We start from the raw sequence: 22,593 nt of genomic DNA, 5'->3' as shown, positions 1-22,593 counted from the left end.
GAAAGGATGCGAAGATGTGTAATGGATGCAAGAGTTTATAGAGTATGGGGGAGTGGACTTTCTGACCACTACTTGGTGGTGGCCAGAATTAGATTTCAAGTAAGATGGAGGAATAGAAGAAAGGAAAGACGAGAGGAAGGAGTAGTGGCAAGGAGAGTGGAAAGGTTAGAAGAGGATGAGAAAAAGGCAGAGTATAAGAGAGAAGTGGAGGAACGATTAGGCAAATATGAACTGGAGCAGATGGGAGACGTGGAAGGTGTGTGTAGGATATTTACAGAAGAAATATGTGCAGCATGTGATGTGGTGTGTGGAAGGAAGAGAAGACGGAGGGGGGTGCAAGGAACAGCGTGGTGGACTGAAGAGGTGAAACAGGCTGTGGCACAAAAGAAGAAAGCATACAATGAATGGATGAGAAATAGGGGCGTGGAAGAAGTTGAGAGGCGGAAGAGAGAGTTATATGTAGAAAGAAAGAGAGAGGTGAAAAGATTAGTAAGAGAAAGTAAGAAGAGAGTGGATGAGGAATTTAGAAGGAATTTGAGTGTAAAGTGGAGGGACTGTAAGAAAATGTTCTGGAAAGAGGTGAAAAGAGTAAGACAGGATGGAAGTGAAGTTAGCAGGGGAGTGAAAGATAAAAATGGTAGATTACTAGTGGAGAAGGGAGAAAAAGTGAGCAGATGGAGAGAGCACTTTAAGGAATTGTTGAACGTAGAGGATGGAAGTAATGTGAGTATAAGTGGTCGGGGAATGGCTGGGAGGAGGAGGGAAGTGAGAAGACAGGAAGAAATCAGTAGGATAGAATGGAAGATGTGCAGATTGGCCTGGGAGGAAGGTAGAGTCCCGGAGGATTGGAAGTCAGGTATAATTATTCCCTTGTACAAAGGAAAAGGGGAAAAAGAAGTGTGTGGTAATCATAGGGGCATTTGTCTTCTTAGTATAATAGGAAAAGTGTATGGTAGGATACTTATTGACAGAGTTAGAGAAAGAACAGAGAAATTAGTTGGAGAAGAACAGGGAGGCTTTAGGAAGGGAAGAGGTTGTGTAGATCAGATATTCATTCTTAGATCTTTAGTGGAAAAGTTTCTAGAGAAGGGAAAGAAGTTGTATGCGGCTTTCATGGATTTGAAGAAAGCATATGACAGGGTGGATAGACAAGGATTGTGGAAAGTGTTAAGAATATATGGAGTAGATGGGAAGTTGTTGAATGCTGTGAAGAGTATGTACGATGGTGCGAAGGCTGCAGTGCGTGTGGATGGTGAACTAAGTGAATTTTTCTCTTTGAAAGTTGGGTTGAAACAGGGATGTGTCATATCTCCATGGTTGTTCAATCTGTACATGGATGGGGTAATAAAAGAGGTACAAGGTAGGGTAGTGGATGTTGGAGTGGCCCTGGTGAGAGAGGATAGTGTTTGGAAACTCCCTGTACTGTTGTTTGCAGATGATACAGTGTTGTTGAGTGAAGACGAAGGGGAGCTGCAAGGCTTTGTGGATGAGTTTGGGAGAGTGTGTAAGAAACGGAATCTAAAGGTGAATGTAGGGAAGAGTAAAGTGATGGTCTTTGAGAGAGGTGAAGTCAGTGAATGTACGGCGAGGTTGGATGGTGAGGAATTGGAAAATGTGAGTATGTTTAAGTACTTGGGTAGTGTGATGAGTAAGGATGGAGGTTTGGAGGGTGAAGTGCTTGAAAGGGTACAGCAGGGAAGAAAGGTTGCTGGTTCTTTGAAAGCAGTGATAAGAAACAGGGAAGTGAGCATGGAAGTGAAAAAGTTACTACATGACAGTATTGTGATACCAACTCTAACGTATGGAAGTGAAGCTTGGACGTTGTTGGAAGGACACAAGTCAAGAGTGAGAGCAGTGGAAATGAGTTATTTAAGAGGAGCCTGTGGAGTCACATGGAAAGACAGGCTGACGAATGAGGATATAAAGGAGCGTTGTGGTGTTGATGTGGATGTGATAGGAAGCGTTATGAGGAACACACTGAGGTGGTTTGGCCATGTGGAGAGGATGGAGGGTGAAAGACTGGCGAAGAGAGTGTATGTGAGTGAGGTGGAGGGGGGAAGAGGGAGGGGGAGGTCGAGGATGAGATGGATGGATGGGTGGAAAGGTATATGAGAGAGGGGGGTGTGAGTTGGGAGCAGGGCAGTGAAATGGCGGGGGACAGGGCGACTTGGAGGCGATTTGTTTGTGGCCACTCCAAACGGGATTGAGGCGTCTGGCAATAGATAGATAGATAGATAGTTAATGAAGTAAGACTCACAGTATTACTGAAACGTTATGTCCATCCATCCATCTGTCCTCTATTGACTCATTAGGAGATTAGGGGTCCGAGTGGCTGACTTCCTTTCTGTGTTCCATTTTTTTTACTTTTTCTTATTCAGGAAAGACTAGGTTAGGCTAGATTTGCCTTCTTAGTTTAGGTTAGGTTAGGAGAGGATAGGTTAAGTTTGTTCAGAGTAAAAGGAATAAGGAAAATGGAAGAATGATCATCCTGGGAAAATCAAACTTAGCTCTTAGTGCAAAAATTGTGTATAGAATTGAAATCTGTGCCCGGGTCTAGGCCATTCAATCCAGCCATCCAGTCGCCACACTATGAAACCTCTCCCTGACGCTACATCAAGTCATCAGCTGGCAATATGAATAAACTAAAAAATATGGTACAGTATTCAAGGGGTTGATATCTTGCTACCACCAAATCATCTTGCTCACTTTATAAAAAAAATTAAAATGATCGTGAAGATTTTACAAATATACTATGATAAAACAAAAAAACTTACAAACCACAGGAACGAAACTAATGACTTTACTTTGTATATTCTTGCTATTTACAGATGATATTTATTCAACTGAAAGTGTTGAAGGTAAAATATCTACTGTAACCCCTCCATTTCCAAGAGTCTCTACTAAGATGCATACTTTGTCATAGAGTAGCAAAAATAAAACACCGAATTTGTCATTTTAATAAAACAGGTTAACACTGATCTAGGAAGTATTTTCTTTGACTGGCATTTCTCCAGCACAGACCATCAAATCAGAGCCTGTCAGCTGCTCGACAGGACGCAGTTTTCATCCCAGACATAAGCAGAGAACAATCCGGTGGCACAAAAAGAAAAAAAAAAAATCTGATCTTCCGCTAGACCCACCAACATGGTACTAAAAAAAAAAAAAAAAAAAAAAAAAAAAAACTGTCATACCGGTCATGTTTGAGGCAGCCCTTGTATGTACTCAGTAAGGACTGAGGGGTTAGTGTCCAGATGGTGATACCTGATAGTATGTGGCACGTAGGACTGCTGGGGCTTACGGGAACGGCTTGTCAAGTTTATCCCCAGAGCCGATTACATTCAGGATAAAATAAATACATGTCCTACTGGTAAAACACAATCCTGTGGCACCTCACCTGTAAGGACACGCAAGCATCCAGGTGGGCAGGGAAACAAAGCCGTAATCCAGGTGGCGCAGGAGGATTCGTAGCACCTCTTCCATGGCTATTTATTCTGAATTAGCACCCTAGCCTTTTCATGTATGTCTCTTAGTTACCAGCTGATTTATGTATGTACAGGGAGTCCTGGAGAAAAGTGTGTATGAAGGGTATATATTAGTATGATAGATGTGAGAACGAATATGACAGGTGTGTAGGATAAGTATAGGCATGAGGTAAGTATGAGTGATAGTATGAAGGGTATGTATGGGATGACTCTATGTAATAAGTGCTATATCAACATGGGTCAAATTTACTGCTATTACTGGACCACAGTTATTGATGACCTTATGTTTATTGCAGATGACCTTATGTTTTTACCGATGACCTTATGAGCGAATTGTGAGTGAGATAAATTTCGTCCATATTTGGAATCGGCAACAGTAGGTTCTTAAAGGATGACAAATGAACCAATGTTGATATAATATTTTTCACTCCAAATTGCCTCATAATAACCTCCTCATGTTTGGCTCATTTTTCACAGGACACCACGTATACCGAAGAAGGAAAGTGACATCACACATGTATACTGAACAACGAAGGGGACACCACACACGTATACTGAACAAAGAAGGGGACACCACACACGTATACTGAACAACAAAGGGTTCACCACACACGTATACTGAACAACAAAGGGGACATCACATAAGTATACTGAACAAAGAAGGGGACACCACACTCGTATACTGGACAACGAAGGGAACACCACATACCCCTATCTCACTACTAAACCATTCAATCCAAAATATGTCTACTCTTACGCAAATTTCACTGTCACCGTAAAAGCTATTAAACTGCTTTCAACAAATATTCTTGCCATCCATACCGACCTATAACCTTCCATAATCTCTTCCTACTTAGTCAAATGTTTTCCCTTTATCCGTAATTGCTCTATCCTGCAGTCCTTTTCTCGTAAATACTCTACTATCTGCTTTACTACATAGATTTAACCATAATCCCACCAACTATTCCAACACCAGCCTTACCTTTTCTATCACTTTTTTCCTCAACACCTTACCCATAAAAGTTCTCTCAAAATGTTTATACTCACTCCAGTCCTCGTTCTTCCTTATAAAAAGGTATAACCACAGCCCTCTGCTTCACTAGTTAACCGTGCGAGGCAAACAAACGTGAACACTATACTGCTGCGGAAATATGGTGCGTAAAATTCTTGCTCCATGTAACTTGTATAATATTCCTGCTTGAGGAGCACCAAACCTTTTTCTTATTAGCCACTGTACAATTTGTGTCCTGTCATACTATTTTGAAATTGTCATGAAAATAGCATTCCAGTGGCATGAAACTTTTTCTCCCCCCAAAAAGCCAAATATATGCCTTCTCCCCCAGAAAAAAAAAGTGCTGAGCAAGAACAGAGCATCAAAACTGGTTTTCTTCCTATTATCAGATTAACAACGACGTGCCGTGCCCCTTTTAAATTTTCATGGAAGCTGCCTTCTAGTGATACCAGTCATTTTCCAAAAACTAGCTAAATGTTGCCGAAAAAGACTGAAAATATAACCTTGCTCGCTCGGACACGTCACTCACTTGAGGCGTGGACGCCTTTTTGTATATTTCCAGTCATTCATGTTTCTTAATATAATCCTGGAAACATTTTTGACCCGACAGTCGGAGCTGTTAGCAAAAACCGTTTCAGATTTCTGTAGTACAAACAAATATATAGCATCACCACAGGGTGCAAGGCTCAGAATCACTTCTGGTGTGTGTGTGTGTGTGAGAGAGAGAGAGAGAGAGAGAGAGAGAGAGAGAATCAACATAATGCACGAGGTACTGTACGTAGCTAGGTATAATAACCCATCACATTCGAACAAATTTCATTGAAATAATAATAAAAAGCGTAACTCTACTAGTAGGAAGAAGGTAATTAGATATGCCCTATGACGTTGCTCTGCTCTACATCTACTATGAACCAGCGCTTAAAGGTCACAAGTTCACAAAGTTTGTAATTATAGAGAAAAATATATGATTAGCATAAAAAATTTGACTTGAGCTTCTCTTGTGTAACTTATTGATTGGAACTGCTTAAAAGTTAGAAGACGGTGCAATGTTCAGCAAAAAGTAATCTGTCTGTAAATCAAACCGTCATTAGGTTATGCGATTTAATTCTTCCTGGTGCACAGTTGTCACCACAAGTTCCTTTCCATAACTGACAGTGACAGTATCATGCACTTGCTCTGTGTAATGGGCGAGTACTCTTACATATGATTATTAGCAATGACTTCGCTATAACTGCCTAGTCAATGTGCAATTAGATACTTCAGTATCCCTATACTAATGATGCCAGAAATGCTAACAATATATAACAAGAGCATAATGGAACTAGCTGGCTATGACACCAAAACATTCCTTCAGCTTTACCTAATTATTGTTCAAGCTCTGTAATATCTACCTCTACCACAATAATCTTTACATGTTGATACAGTATGTCTGGTCCATCAGTAAGTGGTTAATTTCCCACTACACACAGGGACAGCGTGGTTTTGGTAAATTTCTCTATGACCATTCATCACAACTTAAGACTCTTTACTACTGTAGCTGGGTTATCTTTGGTCATGCAACTTTAAAAACAGTATATATGTTTATAAAAAAAAAAAACAACCCTAACTGTTTGTAAAGATTTAGGATCCCTCTCAACCCTATTACCATCAAGCACACCTTGTGTAACCCCCTCCCCTCCCTTCTCCCCCATCCCACCACCAGCCATCCCAACCTGTGGAAGTCATACCTCTGGAACTGGGCCAGCTTTGTTTGTGCTATTACATATGCACAGTAACTCAGTGGTAAAGGCCAAGTCTGTTGAGCTGCATGTTTCTAGGTAAACCCATCTTCCCTCCATATACGAAGGTAGCTAATAGAAAACCTTGAAAAAAAAAAATAAAAAACTAACTGTGGTCAACCACTATCAGAGGTAATGAGAAAGAGGCTGAGAGGGTGTTAGAGGCGTGGAGGAGGCTGATAGCGAGAGAGAGAGAGAGAGAGAGAGAGAGAGAGAGAGAGAGAGAGAGAGAGAGAGACGGGGGGGGGGAGGGGGGAGGGGCTACGGACACAAGGATACTGGTAGCAAAAGAGGAGGAGGAGGAGGAGGAGGAGAATAATAAGAAAAAGAGAAGGAAGAGGAGGAGGAGGAGAAAAAGAAGATGAAGAGGAAGAAGAAGAAGAAAAGGGGAACAGGAGAAAACAGGGAGAGGAATAAGAAGGCGAAAGAAAAAGAGGAGAAAAAGAATGAGAAAGGAAGAAAGTGAAAGCAAAATAGAAAAAGAATGATAATGAGAATGCGAAGGAGAAGGAGAAAGAGAGAATGAGAAGAAGGAGGAGAAAGAGAAAGAGAAGGAGAGAGAAGAAGAAGGCAAACGAGAAGAAAAAGACGAAGGAGGGGGAGGAGATAAAACAAAAATAACAATGAAAACAACAACAACAAATAATAATAATAATAATAATAATAATAATAATAATAATAATAATAATAATAATAATAATAATAAAAATAATGATAAGGAGAATAAGATGAAGAAGAAAAAGGAGGAGGAGGAGAAAAACGAAAGCATACTGAATAACAGAGAGAGAGAGAGAGAAAGAGAGAGAGAGAGGATATCGTGTTTTAGAGCTCCTTGCAGTTCTGCTGACCACCCCTGGATAATCCTGACTCATTTCGTTTTACAGAATTTCTCTCATCACGGTACTAACACGATTTTTCCCTCCCCCTCTCCCCGCTCCTCCTCCTCCTCCTCCTCTCTCTCTCTCTCTCTCTCTCTCTCTCTCGCCCTTTCTGTATTATTCCTGACTACACCCTGTCATGTGGGATCCAGGCTGATCACATTTAGCTGTTACAGGTGTTCCATTACTGATGAAAAAGGGCTGAAGTTGCCTGGGTGAGGGTTTATTCTTTTTACAACTTGACCTCTCATTTGTAATACCACGGAGGTAACGTATAAAAGACATGATGTGGCAGGATGGAAGTACTGAAACCATGTAAGAGAAAGGTGTGAAAACAGAGATGTTGTGATGAAAAGGACAGACCATGTGTGTTTTAAAAGTGGTATGGCATAGCGAAAGCAATGAGAAATTGACAAAGATGATGTACAAATCAGAAGTGAAAGTAGTGAGTGGAAGAGACAGAGGAGAAAGTGGAAGGAAAATGTGAAAGAACTTGTGAATCATAGAGGTATGTACATCCAGAAGGGTGAGAGGCGTGTATGAAACAGCGTTAACTGGGGTGAAGTGGTTAATGGGGTAATGTCTCCCTGCCTGTGATCTATAACAGGCAAGAAGTGAAGCTATTGGATTAAACCGTAAATGATCAAGGTATGGCCATGGAGAGTTTAAACCAAATTTACCTGCAGCAGCTGAGAGTCTGAATGTGATTAAATAAGGCTGCTTCCTTCTGCTTTGAGTCGCCACTCCTTTTTAGCAGGTAACAATACAATGAGGATCGCCAGAATTAATTGTCCTCAGATACCTTACAATGGGTAACTAAAACGCTGACTTTATAATTAATGGTCCTAAAGACGTAGGCCATTCACCGAGATATCCAGACAACGAGACTTGACGTTGCCCACGTTGTTGTGGCTGCTGGCTCAGCTAAACATAAATTCGGTGGACTGTAGGCTAAAGATGCCCTCTTGCAGTCCACTGTCATTAAGGACATAGGGAAGAAGTTTCTGTCTATGTTTCCCATGTAAACAATTAGTGAAGTTACTTTAGTGCTTTCGTAACCACCACAGAATACGGAGATTATTTTCTGTGAAATATTTTCGCAAATGAATATTAACGACAGTGACGTGTTAGATATTATATGAAAGCTTGTAGGGCGGAGTGGTAAGTGAGGAGAGGGTGGAGTTGATGGGAATACATAAGAGTACATACAAGAATAGTATAAGGTTTGGTTAGTTGACCCTTCAGTCAGGTAACGATTTTTGTTTTTTTATCACTGCTACCTTCACCTTTGAAGAAACGTTAAAGCTGGAGTAACCCGATTACTACCAAGGATTCTTGCCAGGTTGAAAAAAAGTCTTACGATGGTGGTCTGATTAAAACAAAAAATGCGTTTATGGATTGCAGGGGTTAAGTTAAATTTCTATGGTTTTCTCAAGGAACATAGGTTTAGTTAAGTTAGGTTAGGTTACGATTGGCTACTCGAAAACTGGAAATCTGAAAAAGAAGTGTAGGTCAGTGTTAAATGAATTACAACCAAAACACACACACACACACACACACACACACACACACACACACACACACACACACACACACACACACACACACACACACACACACACACACACACACACACACACACACACACACACACACACACACACACACACACACACACACACACACACACACACACACACACACACACACACACACACACACACACACACACACACACACACACACACACACACACACACACACACACACACACACACACACACACACACACACACACACACACACACACACACACACACACACACACACACACACACACACACACACACACACACACACACACACACACACACACACACACACACACACACACACACACACACACACACACACACACACACACACACACACACACACACACACACACACACACACACACACACACACACACACACACACACACACACACACACACACACACACACACACACACACACACACACACACACACACACACACACACACACACACACACACACACACACACACACACACACACACACACACACACACACACACACACACACACACACACACACACACACACACACACACACACACACACACACACACACACACACACACACACACACACACACACACACACACACACACACACACACACACACACACACACACACACACACACACACACACACACACACACACACACACACACACACACACACACACACACACACACACACACACACACACACACACACACACACACACACACACACACACACACACACACACACACACACACACACACACACACACACACACACACACACACACACACACACACACACACACACACACACACACACACACACACACAGCGCTAAAAAAAAAAAAAAAAAAAATCGATGTTTGAACGAAATCACACATCGTCCTCTAAATTTCACATCAAGCTAATGTTCTTGAGAGGTGTTGGATTCGTTTTTATCTCCAGTTATCGTCTCAGAAGGGAACGCCATTAAACTGACCACATCACTCCAGCCGCCAAACAACACTGACGAGGGATTGGGTTGAAGCCGTAACGAAGCCCTTGACACACTGATCTGAAGCATTTGGGTCGGTAGAGATCGTTCATCATTATTTGGCAGATGTTTTCGTCCTTTAGCAGCTTATTTCTCATAATTCGATGGAAGGATAAGACAATACTACGGTTCTGCATCCTTGCCATAGCACTTTTTCATGACTATCGCTTATTTTTGCCTTATTCTCATGCAGTGGCTCAGTGGCAGACTAAGACTGTTCAGTATTCTTTCCATAGTGCTTCTTGATGACTAGGACCATTCTAGTGCTAATCTCTTGCTACAGCTCATCATGTAAGATGGAGTGATGGCAGCGTGAGGCCAGATTAAGGACTGGGTATAAGGAGTAACTGGACTGATGAGAAAGACTTAGGTCCGTATTCTCGTCGCTTAAGGAAACCCCCTAGCACCTCTTCCTTAGCTATTTATTTCTGCATATGGGTGGTTACTAACCTTTTGCACGTTATCTATGTAGAGTATTAGCTTCATCTCGTAAAACACCCCCGTTATTAATATCACACTCGTTCTGAATGAGGCAAACCAAACATTTACTTAGTATAGACGATGGGTAGTAGTGCCCAAGTGGTGATATGTGATAGTGTGTGGCCTTGAATGGGTGTGACTGAACTTGAACTGATCTGACTGGACCTGATAAGAAACCATTGAATGTACCAAACTGGCCATGAATGTACAGTAGGACCCTGACTAAATTCCTTAATCTGACTCGACCTGACCTGACTGGGTGGAAATCGGTGCAATGGCTTGACTGGACCTGACCTGACAATGACATACCTCAGTGAAGCCACCTGGTTTTTATTGGCTCTTAATGAGCCAATGAACATCTTTCCTTTCCTCGATTACCGGTAATTATTTATCTCTCCCTCCTCTCTCCTTGTCCCTCTCTCTATTCCATCCCTCCCCTTCTCTCTTCTTGTGTTTTATAATCCCGTCTCTCCCTTTTCTCTGTATCTTGCTGTGCGTCACGCTCTTTCTCCTCTCCCCCATTCATCCCCCGGATTCTCCCTTGTTATGCTTCTCCCCTTTTTCTGTCTCAGCCTATCTACATCTTCCCTCTCCCTCCATGTCTCTCTTCCTTCTATCCCTCTCCCTCCACGTCTAACTCTCTCCATCCCGCTTATGCCTCCCTCTCTCCCTTCTTCCTCTTCGTCTCCCTCTCATCCCTCTGCTCCTCACACACGCGTGATGCAGTCACCGACACTTCCATTTCGTCCATTAACGCAATTTTGCAAACGTGACCAGTTGCACACACTTGAACTTCTTGTCCAGACAGTTTGATGGGTGCGCAAAAATTACCAAAATACAGTAAACACACACACACACACACACACACACACACACACACACACACACACACACACACACACACACACACACACACACACACACACACACACACACACACACACACACACACACACACACACACACACACACACAAAATTGGTGAGCTTGTGTAGGATATTATTAACCTGTGCAGTAGATGGAGTAATAGGGGCAATAACAGAACGATGCAATCCTATGTTGTTTGTTCAGTTTTTCATAGATTTGGGGGTATGGAAATAGTGATACATTAGTCTGTGTGATTATTGAATAAAGCAGGTGGAATAATCGGATTAACAGTGGAACGACTGCATTTCTTTTTAGCTTATTCTCATGATGACAAACAAATGGCCGGGGGAAAAATAAGTAAAAATAAAACAGCACAGTAAATACGGGCATTATATTATCCTCCACCCCCCTATCTACGTGGTGTATAAGCGCAGTTGACCCTTGTGTGGTGTGGTGCGGTGAAGATCTGTCCGTTCTCCCCTTTGGGGCTAAGATGCGAATGAATGTGTTTGAATGGATGAGTAAATGGGGAGTGTGTCGTCCTGTCTCGGCTACCTCCCTTTCCTTGGGGGAAGCAGCCTAGGTATATAGATAGATAGTATAAGCCAGAGGTTGGGCTATTATAAAGTAGTCCAGTATATTTTAAGGGCTCATGACCAGATTAATTCCTCTGCTGGTATTACATGATCAAAGAACCTCCACTCATCTCTTGAGGATTTAACCTATACACTGCCGTCACTTATAATCGGGCACTCTAACCACCGGAACATCAAGAGTCTTTTACGTGGGATAACAGCAGGAAACACTGGAGCCCTGAAACTGGCCTTCCATAATAAGCGTCTGTGGGGAAAAAAAGGTAAATGGTCCAAAATGCAATCAAGTTCTTTACTAAGCTGTATTTTTGTAGTTTCGTCATGACAGCCTGATAAGAGTACACTTGGAAAAGTTGAAGAAACATCACGTGAGATAAGTATTTTAGAGTAGACAGAGCGCGCACACACACACACACACACACACACACACACACACACACACACACACACACACACACACACACACACACACACACACAACCATGACAACACTTGGACTTTCACATTCACCGAAATAAACACTGTCGAACGTTCCCCCTACCACACCCACACTACCCCCATCCAGCCACCCAACCTCCAATTAAATTTGTGCACCTTCCGCTATATAATGGCCGGAAATAGAAGATATATTTTTATCATTACAACAAATGTAATCGTAAATATAATATAGCTGGAGCAGAAAAAAAAAATATATGAGCTGGATGGAGAGGGGTGGACGTGATGGGCTGGGACAGAGGTGGGGGATGAGTCTGAATCGACCCTGTAATGATGGACGTTATAGGCTTGCCACGGTGTGCATGTTTAATTTAAAACTTATCTCGAGTTCAGCAAAAAACAAGAAGTATAGCAACAGGAAAAACGACAAGAGATAAACATGAAAAGAACGGCGACAACAAAAACGACACGAAAAGAGCTAGAAAAGAATGACGACAAGCATAACAAGAAATAAACTAGAGGCCCCCCAAGGGGGTAACCACACCACCCGCTAGCCGATACATATCTAGCGCGACTCGGAATATGACCTTGTCCTTGACCTACCTTCACCAATTTCGAACTCCTAGATGTTCATCCCTGCTACACATCTGTAAAAATTTTATAATGATATCTTGAGCGGCTGCGAAGTTATCGTGGTAACAGACACACAGACCTTGACCTATTTTCACCAATTTTGAACGCTTAGTAGATTTCATCAGTATTGCACACCTGTAAAATATTGTGATGGTATCTTGAACGGTTGCGAAGTTATTGTGGTAATTGACACACAGGCCTTGACCTACTTTCACCAATTTGAATTCGGAAACTTATACACAACCTTATCTGGAAAAAAACATGAATACAGCCCTAACGTCTTACAAATATGGTCCTAATGTCTTACAAATCAAGTAAAAAAGAAAGAAATCTTCAGAAAAAAAATCTTGCAAATGATAAAGCTACTCTCCAACCTGTCTCACCAATAATTCGCATCCCGTACACTTTACTAGAGCTTATGCAGTGGGAGCCACAGAGCCAATCCGGCATGTGTGATGTGTCAGCTGGAAAGACTATGAGCGAAAAGTGTCAGTGTGTGTCAGTTGCGTCAGAAGGAGCTGCGCACAACCCATCATCATCTTGATAATATGACGTGTAGGAATGGCCACCACAACACTATGATGTCTCTTTATTTCACTTGAAACGCACGCCACGGGGTTTTCTGGCAAAGGGTCCTTATCTCGTAGGTAAAGGCACTCACCATCCATTCACTTAGTTTCGTGCTACCTTCAGCCGACTACACTGAATAATGTCTTTTTCTTTTTTCTTTTTTTTTGAGGCCCAGGAAAACATATACCGCGCATGTACTGTACATTAAGCATAAATATCTTTGTCCTTTTTTATTTCCTTCCTTCTTTCTCTATAATTTTCTTTACTTTTTATGATGAGTGAGCTATTTTTCACTCTTGATGGAGTCAAGATTTAGGGTTTCGCCATTGCTATGTGTCGGATCCTCCATGGGTTTTTCTCGTTTTTGTCTTCGTAGTGGGTCACACTTAGGTGTTCAGTTAATTTCATCTTCCCATTGTTAGGAAATAATAGACACTTGTGTTATGCTTTCTCCTGCACTGTGCCTCTGATGTCAGAGTCACCCCTGGTGTGCTGTGCCATTCCTGTGCTGTTCCGGCGGTAGGCTGAGTGTATTTAATAAACAATAGTGGTAAACTGAAATACCCACTATCCACTCACAAGATGTACTGCTGCTTTATGGTAACGTTAGGTGTTGGAAAAGGACGCTTTAGTGTGGTGGCATCCATATGTAAGGACAGATCTGCCTGGAATTATGAGCAATTAACAAAAAAAAAAAAAGATAAAAAGAAAACTATGCATGGACAGAGGACAGAAAAGGGACTAAATAACACAGAGGCAGGACAAAACAAGACTAAAGGCAGGACATACTATGAGAAAGGCGAGAAAGGACACAAACACAGCGACAAAAAAGCTGAACATACATAGGATATTAGCTGGACAAAAAAGGAAAATACCATCATCAGGAAGAAGTAAGACTGAGCAGACAAATCTAGGAGAAACGAACAAAAATCAGAAAAAAATATAACAGACAAAGATCACAGACAAAGCAGAATAAGACAGAGATTGAACAGATGGTACAGAATAACACAAGGACAACAAAACAAAAATAAACAAAGCAGCGCAAAACAGCTCAGAGAAATGAAAGGGGCAGGATAAAGACAGGACCTACAAGACCTGGCATCGAACCAGGGGCAATCAAGTGTGAATTATTAATGTGGAGTCAAACAGCATTTTATCGATCCACCGTGGTCGCTTTGCTGCTCTCTCTCTCTCTCTCTCTCTCTCTCTCCAACCGTTTGTATGTTTCTACACTTCTGTCAATCGTAAATGAAGATGTAACTGCAAATGTGTGTCTGTATGACGTGTCTGTTTGTTCATGTGCATGTGTGTGTATGTGCACGTTTTTTTGCTTGGGTGTTTATATATATATATATATATATATATATATATATATATATATATGCAGATAGATAGATACAGTAGACATAGATCGATACAGTAGATAGAGATAGATTGACATGCATACGGTAGGTAGATATGTGTGTGTGTGTGTGTGTGTGTGTGTGTGTGTGTGTGTGTGTGTGTGTGTGTGTGTGTGTGTGTGTGTGTGTGTGTGTGTGTGTGTGCGCGCACGCATTTAATAGCTCTTTGCTTATGTGCATGTTGCAGAGTCCGTATGAAAAAAGGAAGAGCGCAGGCAGCTTCATAATTAACTAACTAATCCCAGGAAGGACGGCGTTAACATTATTCTAGTAAGCAGATTATATTTTTGTATGTCATGAACCCACCACCACGGAGGGCTCTCTAACCCACCCTGTCAACCCTCTCATGGTCGGAACAGCTCTAATCTATTTATTTTATCCAACACCAGACCAATTATTCCTGCAAGAGTGAGTCCTGTGAGTCTGGCAGTGCTAATACGGACACTGTTGACCCTCTCATGGGTGACACAAATGAGGTATTTTATTCCAGCCAACGCCACACCATTTTATTCAGTTGGGAATGAGTCATGCCAACCTGATAGTGTTAATTATAGCAAACACATTCATGGTTTGGGTAACTCTGGTATTATATTGCATTTAACGCCAGAGGAAATTACCTAGCAGAGCATGAGTCGTAGTAACCTGAGTTTGTTAGCAGACACCGCATTGTTACACTCAGGCTTAATCCAGTGACTGTCTACAGTACAGCACACACACACACACACACACACACACACACACACACACACACACACACACACACACACACACACACACACACACACACACACACACACACACACACACACACACACACACACACACACACACACACACACACACACACACACACACACACACACACACACACACACACACACACACACCACAATCCAACCTTTTGTCACAGTACTTGCACAATGATTCTCTCTCTCTCTCTCTCTCTCTCTCTCTCTCTCTCTCTCTCTCTCTCTCTCTCTCTCTCTCCATTCATTCCCAGCCTCATGGCATAAAAACTTCCTTCTCAGGCAATTTCAGTTCCTCCGCAAAGCCAGCAAGCGTCACCTTCGTCTATGCAATCACGCCTCTGAATCACACACTAGATTGGTTAAACTCAATTTAGGTAATGGAGTACAGGTTTGTTGTTATTTTAATTTCACAACCTCAAGGTGTTATGATTTCCTTTCTTTTTTTCCTACTTTATCTTTTATTTCATTTCCATTGCTAGTCTTACTTTCTCACAGTTTTAAGTTTTTATTTTTTTGTATTTTTGTCTGTTTCCTTCTGTGCCTGCAGTTCTAATTTTTATTTTGTATACACTTTTGTACCTTTGTAAAACATTACTTCCAAAGGTCTAACTGTGGTCACATTTTTTCTTTCCTTAAACTGCTTTTTTAACGTATTTTCTCATTATTCCTTTATATTTCTACTCCCTTCTATTATTTTTTCTCCTGTTTGTGCTTTTTCTCTTATACTATTTTTGAATTTATCTTTTCTCTTTTCGTGTGTATTTTTTTCCTCATTATATGAACAGCTTTCACGCTCGTGTCTTTTGTTTTCAGTACATTCATCTCTCTTTAATTCAGTGAGTGTAGTGACGTGGATTTTCATTTTTTTTTTTTTTTTATTTCCAGCTGATTTTATTTAATTCTTTAACGATGCTTTGTGGCTAAATGGGCAGTGAAAGTCATATCCCCTGCAGTTCAAAAATAAAATTAATCTCTCCTCAGCTGAATAAAATTGTCTAGAGGTCGCAATAACATTACTACGTCTTCATGCTGCAGAACAGTGATGATGTCCTTGATATGTTCTAGTTTTTACCTTCTAATGATTTATTTCGGACTTTTAAAGCGAAGGGGTTAGGTACAGCCCACATGAACCTCATTTTTATTAGCATAAAAGGCTTGCGAGTTTATTAAAATCGTCCAGTGGCAGGTGCAATCAAGTATATGGCGATTGCTAAAATAATATATCCGTCGGTATAGAAAATATACTTAAAGATTTTTCTATGGGGATAATTATTTCATTCTGATGATATACTCCGCTGGTGTATTATTTCTACTTGCAGACACTTTTATTTGGATTAAGGGAAACTAATAAAGGAGTCGGTGAAGCCTTTATCTAACCTTTCCCGTTCTAGCAGTTTCACATAACCTAATAAAAGAAAATCACCTCAAGGGTGGAAGAATTAACTATACTTTACGTCATCATCGTGAAGTCACAGAGAGTCGACAAGACAGCACCACACACTGATGAATATGTTTCAGGGGACCTGTAAGGCAAACACACACACACACACACACACACACACACATTTTGCCTTACACAGAAGGAAATGTTTTAGTCTGTGTAGGGGATTCTAACCCTGCTTCCCACCTGCTGCAGCCACGAAGTAAGTGATCAGCCAACCTCAGCGTTCACACACACACACACACAAACACACACACACACTTCCACCCAACACAGATTTCACCTTCCTGTAACACATCTATCACTGTTATCGTCTTCCTCCTCGTTGTCATCGTCATCATTATCATCATCAAAGCCCTCGTCGTATCTCTTTGTTTTACTCCGCCATCAAAGGAGACGGCACAATCAAGAAAACTGCTAAGTGCAAACTCTTCCAGTAACTGAAAGATGAACTGCTGTTTGAAATGACAAGAGTTGTGTACCGGGCTTGGGCAGGACACAGTTTGTTCCTCTGAATTTCATTTAAAAAGACTTCATTGACATTCCACAAGAACTGGTGTCCTTTCATGATCGAGGCAACTCTAGCCAATACTTTTGAAATTAGATAGATTCGCCTTCATCCCGGCCGGCGCCTTGGACCACTAAAGCATCCGGTACCCGTCGGATACGGTACAGAACAAACGAACAATTTTATCAGTATTTCAGTGCATATTGTATGGCAATCCTCGGGTTCGTATGACTCACACTGCTGAATGAAACTGCCTGGCTTACCTGGAGTAGAATACTAGAGTTGTTCCATCCATAAGGGGGTTAATGGCGATGCATTAACATTCTCAAGCTCTTAGCTGAATAAAGTCAAGTGGTGTGAACTGAAATGGAATACATAAAAGTTCATGGTATCAGTATTTACACATCCAGACTCCTATGACTAACTCTCAGCCGAATAAATTAATCTGATGTTAGCTACAATGATTTGCGAAAGAAGATGCGACCGAAAGAAGGTTAACAAAATTACCAAGATGTGCCCCGCACATATGGATGGAAAAAAAAAAAATATCGCGATGTGTTTGGAATGGGAGATACGAACTGCAGTGTTTACATGAAGACTTTATATAGTCATATCCATATTTCCGACTCTGGCCATTAAGTTGGTAGCCCGTTCTGTGATTCTCACCAACTTTGCTATGTTCCACACACCTTCACATTTCTCATCTAGAAATGATATTAGCTGGGATGTTTTATGATTTGTCGGTGGGTGTTGTTAAAGATAAATCAAGACTACTTGAAGGAAATGCACTTCTCCCAAAGTTTTCTGCTCCAGCCTAACCTCAATTTTGTGACCCATCTGTCAACACTCCACTGCACAGTAACTTGTCTTCAGCTGTGTACACTCCCCAACAAAGATCATGTCGCCTCTCCTTCTCTCTCCATGAACTTTCAGCATTAGTCTGGCGAATCCCCAGCAGCCGGCTCTGACAGAGAGAGAGAGAGAGAGAGAGAGAGAGAGAGAGAGAGAGAGAGAGAATGTGTCATACCAGAGACATAACACGAGATAAGCTAATATGTCACTGCTATTCAAAGGATATCATATTTGGGTGGCCCTACACATCACAGTGGAATGACAGGAGCTGAGACTGTGTAATAATAATAAAAATAATAATAATAATAGTAATGATTATAATAATAATAATAATAATAATAATAGTAATAATAATAATAATAATAATAATAATAATAATAATAATAATAACAGCAATAATCAAGAAATAACGCTTTTACCCCAATTGCCTCAAAAGTCACTCTTGGCTGGTTCGCCTTTCTGGTGCCGAGAGCTTCAATTACCGAAAGTGCCGTCTCACCCTCGCTCTTCAAGAAACCACTTCAGTTCTTCTCATAGGCATAATTACACATTTTTCCCTCCTCCAAGGATTCTAAAGTACTGGAAATGAGTTCTGAAATAAATAGATCCAGATGCCAATGTGCCATAAAGCGAAAGTTCGATTATTAAAATAACGAGGACAGTCTCTATGTCGTACTCTTGTTATTTATTATTATTATTTTTTTAATGTTTCTGACTCTGGGCATAAATGTGAATGTCCATTCTCTGTGTTACAACAGTTCTCCTTCGTGCCACTTACTTTCACATGTCATCGTTACAGCATTAATACACACCGTTCATACTAAATAAATGCTAGGCCCGTTTCACTCATGACTACTGCAGTGGTATTAGGATTGGTGCTATTATGACAGGTGGTCGGTGTTGTGGAGAATCATTAAAGTTCTTTTTAAAAATTTCAATTCACCATACTGTTCCCAGTTCCAACCTGGGATTGATCTCACTTCCTTTCAAACAGCAAAGACGGCAGACCACTTTTGTAACCACTTTACCACCACTTGCCTTTTGTCTGCCTTCATATCTTAACACTTTATATTTTGTTATCATTTCAATTGCCTGACTCGCAGTTCTTATGTCATATTCTTTTGAGATGAAGATCACAACACTTCATCTTTAACAATTCATTTGAGCATATACCACGATCATATTCTATTGTATGGTATTTGTTGAAGGTATATACACTTGCTGGCATTTGTAGAGTTCATTTATTCCGTCTCGAAACTGAGTCACAATCGAATGACACCTTACTGTCCTACCTATGCCTATTAAACAAGGCTAGAAAGTCTGCAATCTCCTCTCATTTGTTCTGTGCCTCAAAACTGGATCAAAGTTTAATGAGATCTTCCTGAAATAATCACAACTCAAACGCATTGGAAGGGTTGTAAAAATAATTCATGATTTCTGTACACTATTTCAAAGCTGTTAAAATCCAATAAGAGATTCTTAACTAACCCTTAATATTGAAACGGGGTTACAATATGGCTTCAAGAGCTCGCAACCCCGAACGCGTACAAGAATGACTGACTGCAACTATACCTGTTTAATCAGGTTCCTGTGATTCATAGCTGCCGTCTAAGAACTCAGTCATAAGGTCTGGAATGCATATACCAGTAACTTACTTTATGGCTGTGTATTGCGTCAGTCATTCCCACACCCTTCCCAGTACCAGCACTCACATTATTGTTGAAGTGTAGGTATAAAATCATTCGGTTGCAACGAATAAAGTTAACACTTGCGATGTGAAGACGTCCTTTATATTTTATTTTATTTTTTTCTTTATGCTGGTGAATACTTTGCAAATTGGGACAAATCTTGTATTCGTTGTGTAATGAGAGCTGCATCTAACCCCTTCAAGTGCTCGAGAAAGACGCCTTCATGTGGCGGCACTGATATAACCGAGGAGTTCATTTGCCCGGTAAAGTCCCTTAACTACTTCTTTATCCCACGAAAGGAGGACGAACTGAAGCCTGCAGTCCATTGGGTTCATGCTTCAAATGAGCCCGATGCCACAACAACATCAACAACAATAATCCTTCGGCTTCGAAAGCTTCCTCTAAGAAATATTAAATTGTCTAAATGGAACGATATATATATATATATATATATATATATATATATATATATATATATATATATATATATATATATATATATATATATATATATATATATATATATATATATATATATATGGTGCCATCACAGTGAATTTGTTGAAGAGAAGTTGTTGTACTGAAAGTGTTTATCAAGCGATACAAACTACACAGTAATTCACAGTGGTCAAGCAGTAGAGATGTGAGTTGCAGATCAAGAGCGAGAGATTGATGGAATATAACTTAGTGTAATGCACGCCAGGGTGTTATAAATCCCCATTGTACGAAACGTGGGGTGTGGCAGTGTGTGATGTGACAGTGTGTGGTGTGGGAGTGTTAAGTGTGGGAGTGTGTGGTGTGGGAGTGTGTGGTGTGAGAGTGTGTGGTGAGGCAGTGTGCGGTGTGGCAGTGTGCGGTGTGGCAGAGTGTGACGTGGCAGTGTGTGATGAGCCAGTATGAGCCGTGGCAATGTCTGGTGTGGCAGTGCATGGTTTGGCAGTTTGTATGGTGTGGCAATGTGTGGTGTGGCAGTGTGTGATGTGCTGTGACAATGCAAGGTGTGGCAGTGTGTGCTGCGACAGTATGGGATGTGTTAATGTCTTATACCGCACACTAACCTCTCTGCTCCCTCTAACATCCATCTAAGATATGCAAGTCACTTATTGTCGATTGTGTCCTTAGGCATCTCATCGATATAACGAGCCGTATTCTCGATGACGTAGGAGACTTTCGCAACGCCATTCTGTGTGCGATATATTTTGCATATTTAATTTGTTTGGACTTCTATTTTTATTTCCTTGGCGACGAAATAAAGAACGTTACAATCTTCTCGTCAGAAACGGTGTTTGTAATATTTATATATTTTTTTAAATACATCAACACTAACGAATGCGCCCGGACAACCAATCAGCTGCTAGCTTTCAAATTCTTAATGCACTTTTCCACTCATAAGAGATCGAAAAGGTATTAGCATATGTAATTACCATGCAGAACTTTCACGTCTGCGATATAAGGCATGGCATATGTTCTCTGCTTGTAGTGCTTTCATGTCCGCCTTACACAAATGGCAGGTCTAAGCGGCACCATAACAGTCTGGGTGCAAGGCAGCCATTCCCAGAAGCAACACTCTTATCACGCTAACAGTTTGCACCTAAATAATTAAGCAACAACGCATCACTACACATCTTGGAGAGAGAGAAAGAGAGAGAGAGACTCTCTCTCTCTCTCTCTCTCTCTCTCTATGAATATTCGAGCACCCATTCAGACAACCACACGAACACATGTACACACACACAAGCACTGGTGTTTATGCGTACATGCAAGGTGCACACATGAACAGACGGTGTGCCTATGCTCTCGCAGTCATATCATATGTGTACTGATAAGTACACACGAGGCTTGACTTACATGTGCACATTCCCTGCATACCTCCCGCTGCAGTAATGTGTTCATGAAAACATACATTTGAGTGTACTCCACGCAAACACACTTTAAGTTACACACATACAAACACAGACACAAACACGTATGCATTTGCCATACATTGCTAGACGGAAACACACACACACACACACACACACACACACACACACACACACACACAGCAAGACAAGTAGCAAAAGTAGCAAAAATCACCCAGAGAATGCAACACCCGCTCCCTACTTTTTTTTTTTTTTTTTTTTTTTGATGACCAGCATTTGACCCTGCCCTCTGACCTTCACCTTCCATTGATTGTTCTCAAACTCAGTTCACTTCATTCTTGCCTGACCCTCGACCCTTTCACCAGATCTGGTCCAAATTAGATTAAAGTCGTTCAAGTCCACCTTGCCCTGTTACCTTGACCTTTGACACAATTTTCAAAACCGAATCACTTCATCCTTTCCTGACCTTGAATCCTCCCACCAAGTTTGAATGGAAAAAATAAAGGCTATATGAATTATAGTGCTAAATCTCCGACCTTACCTATTGACCTTTACCTCTGACGGATTGTTCTCAGTATTTAATCACTTATCCTTTTCTGATCTATAACATTTCCACGAAGTTTGGTCTGAATCAAATCAAAACTGTTCAAGTTGGCCTGTGACCTACGACCTGTGACGTTGATCCATCAAAATTTTTCACTTGTTCCTCTGATGGTCTTCAGTTATTATGTCAGA

Source organism: Coenobita brevimanus, chromosome 64 (assembly GCF_032717465.1).
Source record: "Coenobita brevimanus isolate Jiangsu-jjx chromosome 64, ASM3271746v2, whole genome shotgun sequence".
In the NCBI taxonomy this organism is placed as follows: domain Eukaryota; kingdom Metazoa; phylum Arthropoda; class Malacostraca; order Decapoda; family Coenobitidae; genus Coenobita; species Coenobita brevimanus.
Note: the sequence above shows the minus strand (reverse complement) of the source record.